Source organism: Neofelis nebulosa, chromosome 8 (assembly GCF_028018385.1).
Source record: "Neofelis nebulosa isolate mNeoNeb1 chromosome 8, mNeoNeb1.pri, whole genome shotgun sequence".
NCBI classification, from domain to species: domain Eukaryota; kingdom Metazoa; phylum Chordata; class Mammalia; order Carnivora; family Felidae; genus Neofelis; species Neofelis nebulosa.
Genome location: NC_080789.1, coordinates 23521429 through 23529966, shown reverse-complemented (window position 1 = coordinate 23529966; position 8538 = coordinate 23521429).

Genomic DNA, 8538 nt, shown 5'->3' with positions numbered 1-8538 from the left:
AGAGGAAGAGAGACCAGAACTTGCTCTCTAGTGCTTACTCTCTCCCCCTCACTCTCTTCTTCACGTGAAGACAGCGAAAAGTGGCTGTCTACAAGCCAGGAAGAGAGAGAACCTTCACACAAGTCGATTATTATTGATGTTTTTGTTTTTGCTTTTGTTTTGTTTTGTTTTGTTTTTTTTTACCTATTACCTTAGTCTTGGACTTCTCAGCCTCCAGAACTGGGAGAAATAGATGTCCACTGTGTAAGTCACCTAGTCTATTTATTTTGTTTTAGCAGCCCAGGTAGGTTAATACAGTTATAAAAGAGAAGACGACATACTAAAAAGAACAGAGAAAAAGTAAAAATCATACAGTTTCACCATCCAGATATAACCATTATTGCTCTATCTCTATCTCTATCTATATTTATTATAATCATCAAAATGTGATCAAACTATACATGTTGTTCTATAACCCAAAAGCATAATAATATAGATGAGAGTGTTCATTTTCAATGATTGTATAGCGTTCCATTCTGAATATATATAATGTATTGAATCAATATCCTTTTAATGGACATTTCAATAGTTTGCATTTTAACTCTTATAAACAGCTAAAATTTACATCCTTGCATAAAGATCTTTACCTATTTGTCCATCGATTGTCTTGGGATAAATTGTTGGGGGCAGAATTGATTGGGTGTAATGGTGGACACATTTAATAAATCATATATGCCTCAGTTTATAATTTTTACCAAAAAGGTATAAGGGTGACAATTCCTCATTCTCTTTTCTTTTTTTAATCTTCGACAATATGATAAGCAAAGGAAAAATAGTATCTCAATGTTGTTATTTTTATTTCATTCTTTTCCAATTAACAAATTAATACTTATGTATTATAGAGAATTGAGAAAACTATGTAAATTCACAAAAAATAAAATTCATTCAATAATCCTATATCCAAGAGGTAAACATTATCAACATTTTACCATATTATCTTTACATTATTAAAAATTTTTAAATGTCTATAATTTTTCAGCAAAATTGGGATCATACTGTAAACAAGCTTTTTTGTTCTTCATTTTGAAAAGTAGACCTTTTTATTGTAAAGATTAAATATACAAAGAAAAGCATATAAATCATAATCAATACATTTTCACAAAGTGAACACACCTATGTAGCCACCATCCAGGCCAAAGAAAGAACATTACCAGCGCCCCTCAACCCCATCAGAAATCTCCCTTGATCTTATTAGTCACATCTACACACCACCTAAAATAAAATTTTAATGTTTATTTATTTTTGAGAGAGAGAGAAAGACAGTGCAAGTGGGGGGAGGGACAGAGACAGAGGGAGACACAGAATCCGAAGCAGACTCCAGGATCCGAGCCATCAGCACAGAGCCGGACGCAGGGCTCCAACCCACAAACCGTGAGATTATGACCTGAGCTGAAGTCAGAGGCTTAACCAACTGAGCAACCCAGGTGCCCCACATGGCTTCCTCATTCTTGATTTAATTGCTTATCTTTACGGATACATTTCCAGTATGTTCTTGAAAAAAGATTGATATGAAGTACTTTTTTGAGAACGTACAGGTTGGAAATGATTTTCTCTTTGAATTATGAGAGCGTTCCTCCATTTTGTCTAGTCTACCATGCTGCTAGTGTGAAGTCCAATTCCATTCTCATTCCTGATCCTCTCAGGGTTGTGAAACTCTACGATAGCCTGCCTTCATGTATACTCTGTCCCATTCTCTGCACGGACACTCGGTTCTTTCAGTAAGTGTACACGTGTCCTTCAATTCCAGAAAAAGTTCGTCATTATTTCTTTTATCATTTCTTTCCCTTCATTTCTTTTTATTTCTTTTTAGTTTATTTATTTATTTATTTTGGAGAGAGAGAGAGAGAGAGAGAGATCATGTGCACGGTGGGCAGAGAGAGAGGGAGACAGAATCCCAAGCAGGCTCTGCACTGCTAGCACAGAGCCCAACGCTGGGCTGGAACTGGAACTCACGAACCGTGAGATCGTGACCTGAGCCAAAATCAAGAGTCAGATGCTTAACAGATTGAGCCACCCAGGTGCCCCTCCCTTCATTCCTTTTCTCTCATTTTAGAACTTCTATTGACAAGAAGCTGAGCATATTTAGTTTGTATTTTGTCTTAACTCTTGGGAATCTGCTGAATTTTATCTACGACTTTCATTTGTGTTTGCTCTTCTTCTTGGGAGATTGTCTTAACTTTATCTACAACTTCTCTATTGATTTTTTTTTTAAATATTGTGCTGATTTGTTTTCAATGTCCAAGAGTTCTTTCTGGTTTTTGTATTTTTTAATAGCATCTGCCTCTTTCATTTATTTGAGGAAATCATTTATAATTTTTTGTTTTACTCCCTACATTTTGTTTATTTCCTTTAAATTCCCTTTTAGTCTGCTTCTCTGTTTTGATCCCTTTCTATAATTAGAGACTTTCCTCAAAATCTGCTAATCATTGACTCTGCTCATATTTAAAAGTAAAGCACGAAAAAGCTATACATTCACAGGTCAGTTTGATGGTTGGTAGATTTCATTGTAAGGATTCTGGGAGTGGTGTTGGGTGAGCCTGGAATGTCAACATCTATAGGTTTTTATTTTGGGGAGATTCTGTTTCTGTAAAGAGGACTCCTTATCTTTCCTGGAGGGTGTATCCTTATAACCAAAATTCTGTAAGCAGAGCTTTGGAAGGTGTTGCTTTTCTTACCATTGAATATATATTCACTGGATCTCTATTCCCATCTCCTTCCTTTACCAACTCCACTGTGTCTACGTCACTGAGAACTGAACTTTTATGGTTAAAAGTTTCCTGTCTGGGAAAAAAAAAAAAGTAGTCACTTCGTACTTGGAGTGAGAGAGTGAATCTGGGAGTTCTAACTGATCCTTTTACAACCACTCCTCATATTTTTCAGTCCCATCTTTAGCCCCTACTTTTAGAGGTACCTAGTGTCTTCAATTCCTGAGACTTCCTGGGAATTGGTGACAATAGGTTTCTTCTCTGACTTTCTCCTTTGAGAGTTATTAGAAGGTTTCTGTTTTCTCTGTGCTCCTAATTCTGTCCATACCAGTCCTTTGCTTTCTGTTTTGCAGGATTGCTTACATTCTCAGATAGTACTGCCTGTTCTCTACATCTTTAGGGATTTGAAATGCTTTTTATTCATTTACAGATCTGAAAAATCAGTCTTTAGTGGCTCAAGAAGAGATACTCATGGTAATTATGTAGGAATTACGTTAGGCATTACATGGTAATTATGTAGGAATTATGCCTTCTCCTGCCCCTGAGATGGCTGCATTGGCCCTCCAGGACCCACAGAAGTTCTACCAATCCAGCCTTTCCACTTACCCAGGTGATATTGGACAAGTCATTAACCTTTCTTTTTTTTTTTTTTTTTAACATTTTTATTTATTTTTGAGAGAGAGAGTGAGAATGAGCGCAAGTGGTGGAAAGGGCAGAGAGAGGGAGACACAGAATCCGAAGCAAGCTCCAGGCTCTGAGCTGTCAGCACAGAGCCCGACACAGGGCTTGAACCCATGAACTGTGAGATCATGACATGAGCTGAAGTCAGACACTCGACTGACTGAATCACCCAGGCGCCCCAGTCATTAACCTTTCTCAGCTTCAGTTTCTTTCTCAATGAAACTGAATAATTTCTATCTCCTTGGGTGTTGTGAGAATTAAATCAGATAGTGCACACATAATATTTAACACATTGGCTATAAGTAGCTCAGTGAATGTTCTAGCAGTTCTTATTTTAATTATTAGTAGTATTATTATCATTATCATGATCAATGGCACAATAGCAAAAACGTCTTGGACTTAATCTCACAACTTGCTATAGTGGTAGAAATGTGAAAGCAAGAATCAAAATCATGTTGTCCAGAATATATCACTATTTATGTTAAAAAGCCTTATACAAGTGAGCATAGAGACATTTGATGAAAGTCAGTACAACCATCCCTTTCCTTATTTAGAAGTCCAGCAGTTTGCAAACATTTTTATAGTGGGCCAGATAGTAAGTACCTTAGGATTTGTGGGACATACTGTCTCTGCCACACAATTCAACTCTACTATAGCATAAAAGCAGCCATGGACAATTCATAAGCAAATGGATATGGCTGTGTTCCTAATAAATCTTTATTTGCAAGAACAGGTGGTGACCCAATTTGGCTTGAGGGCTATAGCTTGCAAACCCTGCATAAAAAAAATGTCTTTTGTTGAAAATATTATTAATTGGGTTAATTAACACTATTTCTATAGCTAACAATCCTAAGTTCTTAATGATTTAATATAATAAATGTGTATTTCTTTACAGTTTGGTAGGCAACTTTCCAGTGGTGATTTAGGGAATCCTTTCTCATTCCATGTTATGGTAATCCCCTCTTCCAGGGTTCGTTGGAGTTCCTTGCTGGATCCTTTGCATCCAACCAGTCTTTGAGTGAAAAGAAAGAATGAGGAGGATCATGTCAGACTTTTCATGGGCACACCACACTTGAACCCACATTTCACTGGCCAGAACTAACTTTAAAAAAGGCTGAGAAATACAATAACTTCCTATAAAAGTGCACAGTAAAGAAATGAAGAGTGCTCGGCACCTAGACAATCTCTACCAAAAACAAAAACTAAAAGGACCCACAGGGTAAAAAAAAAAAAAAAAAACCAAAACAACAAAAAAACAAAAAGCATTTAGTAAGCTTTGGCAGCCATATTTTCCCTCCAAAACATCTGAATCATCCTGCAGTGGTAGCTACATAATTTGTTGGGCTTAATATAAAGTGAAAATGTGAGCCCCTTGAACAAAAACCAGGTAAAAAGATATTGCCTTCCTTCTGTAGTCTCTCTCAAGCTACATAGTATTTTTTTTAATTTGTTATTTAACCTCTCCTTCTCGGTCATGGGGATACTCACAAGGCAAGGACACACCTTCCTAGGCACCTGGGGTCTACCCATAATTCAGTTCGTGGGGCCTACTCTGGACCCTGACTCTCCCTGTATCTGTACTGAAACCCTCCAACCCCACCCCCAGGGTAGAAAGGTCAGCAGTCAAAATCCAGCCTGGGGTAGATGAGCCTATTTGTGAGCCAAGACCCCAAGCCTCAGCTTTTGCTCTGCTAACATCAGACTTCACTTACAAAACATACTGCAAAGACAAAATTATTAAGAATTTCAAGATGCTGGGGGTGCCTGAGTGGCTCAGTCGGTTAAGTGAACAACTTTGACTCAGGTCATGATCTTGTGTTTCATGAGTTCAAGCCCCACATCAGGCTCTGTGGTGACAGCTCAGAGCCTGGAGTCTGCTTCAGATTCTGTGTCTCCCTCTCTCTCTGCCCCTCCCCTGCTCATGCTCTGTCTCTCTCTTCCTCTCTCAAAAATAAATAAACATAAAAAAAATAAGAATTTCAAGATGGTAAACAAACACCATTAAATACCATTAAACACCAAGAGTGGGCCCCTGATCTGAGTGTAGGGTCCTATAGAACTACACTGGTCACATGCCCATGAGGCCAGTCCTGCTACCTTTCCAGCTTGATCACTTGCTGGAGGAGGGAACGGTCTAGAAGTATCCACTTTAAGAAGTTTAGTAAAGGGGCGCCTGGGTGGCTCAGTCGGTTGAGCATCAGACTTCGAGTCAGGTCATGATCTCACAGTTCGTGAGTTCGAGCCCCGCATCGGTCTCTGTACTGACAGCTTGGAACCTGGAGCCTGTTTCGGATTCTGTGTCTCCCTCTCTTTCTACCCGTCCTCCACTCATGCTCTGTCTCTCTCTCTCTCTCTCTCTCTCAAAAATAAATAAACATTAAAAAAATAAAATGTTAAAAGAAGTTTAGTAAAGAAGGGCACCTGTGTGGCTCAGTTGGCTAAGCATCCAACTTCAGCTCAGGTCATGATCTCACAGTTCATGGGTTCCAGCACCATGTCGGGCTCTGTGCTGACAGCTCAGAGGCTGGAGCCTGCTTCAGATTCTGTCTCCCTCTCTCTCTGCTCCTCCCCCACTCTTGCTCTCTCTGTCTCTCAAAAATAAATAAACATTAAAAAATTAAAAAAAGCAAAGAAGTTTAGTAAAGAATCAGCTGAGTTTAACCAAATGTTAAACCCAGAGCCCTTCTGTCTGCTCCTGGCCAGCTTTTTCCAACCTTCCTCTCCAGAAAAGACATTGTGCTGGACTGTAGTAGAAATTTGGCATAGATTGAATTGGCCTTCAATAGACAGCTCTTAGCTCTGAATTGTCTAAATTATTGCATGTTAAGAACATGCTAATGCACTCAGCATTCCAGAATAAAATTATTTGTTGTTTTTCAGATGAAACTATTTATTCCTATCCTAAAATTGTATTGGTAGATTTCAAGAAGTTAGCCATTCATGCATTATTTATTCTGTGTTACTGATATTGTGAAAGGCAATATAGAATCAAGGTGAACTGACATTCAATCCTAGACCCTGGATTAGCCTTATGACCTTATGCAAGACGCTGAACTTCTATAGCCTCTGTTTCATCATCTGTAAAATGGGCCTGATAATATTCACCTCATAGTATTGTGGAGAGTTTGACAAAGAAATAGTATGTGTACAAATCTTGACACGTAGTAAGCATTTAAAACATGGAAATCATAATTACTATGCATTGGTGATAATGCCAGTCATTACTATTGGGAGGTGGCAGGGGGAATCTTCAGACACAGTCCCTAAACTGCAAGATTATGAGTCTAGAAGGAGAATGAGTTCTTTTTTAAAATGTTTATTTATTTATTTTTGAGGCGGGGAGGGGAGGAGTAGAGAAGGAGGGAGACACGGAATCCCAAGCAGGCTTCAGGTTCTGAGCTGTCAGCATAGAGCCTGACATAGGGCTCGAACTCACGAACCATGAGATCATGACCTGAGCTGAAGTCGAACACTTAACTGACTGAACCACCCAGGTGCCCTGAAGGAGAATGAGTTCTGATCAAAAACTGCAAAGCCAAGCAGTAAACATGTAGAGACCCAGTCACACAATGGATCCTGTGTGTTACAGGAACAACAAGGGTGGCTTAGCGGTTTCTCGTTTGGATCAGAGACACTTGTCAGCGATATTTTCCAGGCTGTTCTTCAGTCGGCTGGCTCTAAAGGTGAATACTTCCACATAACTTTTTGTAGGGGAGAGGAACACATAATTTAAATGTATGGCCATTTGGTGGCTTAGGAATTTACAATGGGGCAATTATCTATGAAATGTGGGTGCATGTAAATAATGCGATGAATGTAACCACAGTAAATAATAAAACAGGAAATGTAACTGGTTTCTGGATATTGCCTTTAGGGCTGCAATTCGGCCAGCATTAGTTATATGCTATAAGATCAATAGGGAAGAGGAAGCATCCTCATAAAATAAACATTTGTCTGCAAACTTTCCAGTTGAAGGAAAGGCTGGTTCTCAGCTGTGCTACCTCCATTGCACGTGATGATTGGACATTAGTGAATCACACAGCCTGGGTCAGCCTAAAATTGTCCTATAATGAAACTGAGATCAAATAGGAAGCTATGTGCTTTTTGTATTTCCAAAGAAGGAGGCCTCTCATACAGCTGTGCTCCTGTGTTGAAAAGTGACCCTCAAAACAAGAAAATGGTATGGGAAAATCTAAACTCTGAGATTAAAAGAGGCAACAAGACAATCTTGTTTCTGCTTCGTAAAAGGATGTTCTCACAGTAGCAAAACCTCTATAGCTACCAGTAATAAGAACAGATCAAATCAGTCTGCTTTCTCTGAACTTTGAGGGTCTTATACATAATTTTAAACATGGGAGCCCTACTTAACTCATCAGGCTGATTTTATTTTTGACTTCAAAAATATCGCACTATTCTTAGAGGGTCCATGTATAAAAATACAGAAGTCTGCTGGGTTCTATCATGTTCTAAAGAGTGCTGGAATTTCATTTACATTTAGAAGATCAGAAAGAATAAAACTTGAAAATCTCGTAGTGAATCACAAGGCCTGCTCTATGTTTGAGGGCAGTGTTACGTAACATATTTATATTTGACCATTCAGTGCATATGTTTGCCCTATATTGTCCCTAGAAACATGCCTAAACCTGCCTTATTTTTCAGCAAGAGAGGAGGCCATTATATTTAAAATGTGTATGCTGAAGTTAAATTTGTAAATTTCGGAAATTTACTTCTATGGCTGTATTAGTTTCTTACAGCTGCTGTAACATATCATCACAAACTTAGTGGCTTCAAACAACACAAATTGATTAACTTACAGTTCTAAAGGTCAGAGGTCTAAAAATCGGTCCACCAGCCCACATTCCTTCTGGAGGCCCTTAGGGAGAATATCTTTCCTTGCTTTTTCTAGTTTCTGGAGGTTGTCTACACTCTGTGACTCGTGGTCCCTGTCTTTAATCTTCAAGGCAAGCAGGTAGCATCTTCTGTCTTTTCTGACCTCCAGTCTCTTCCTCACACGGATCCTTGTGATTATACCAGGCTCACCTAGATAATCCAGGATAATGTCTCCTCCACAAAATCCTTAATTGATCACACCTTCAAAGTCTCTTTTAACATG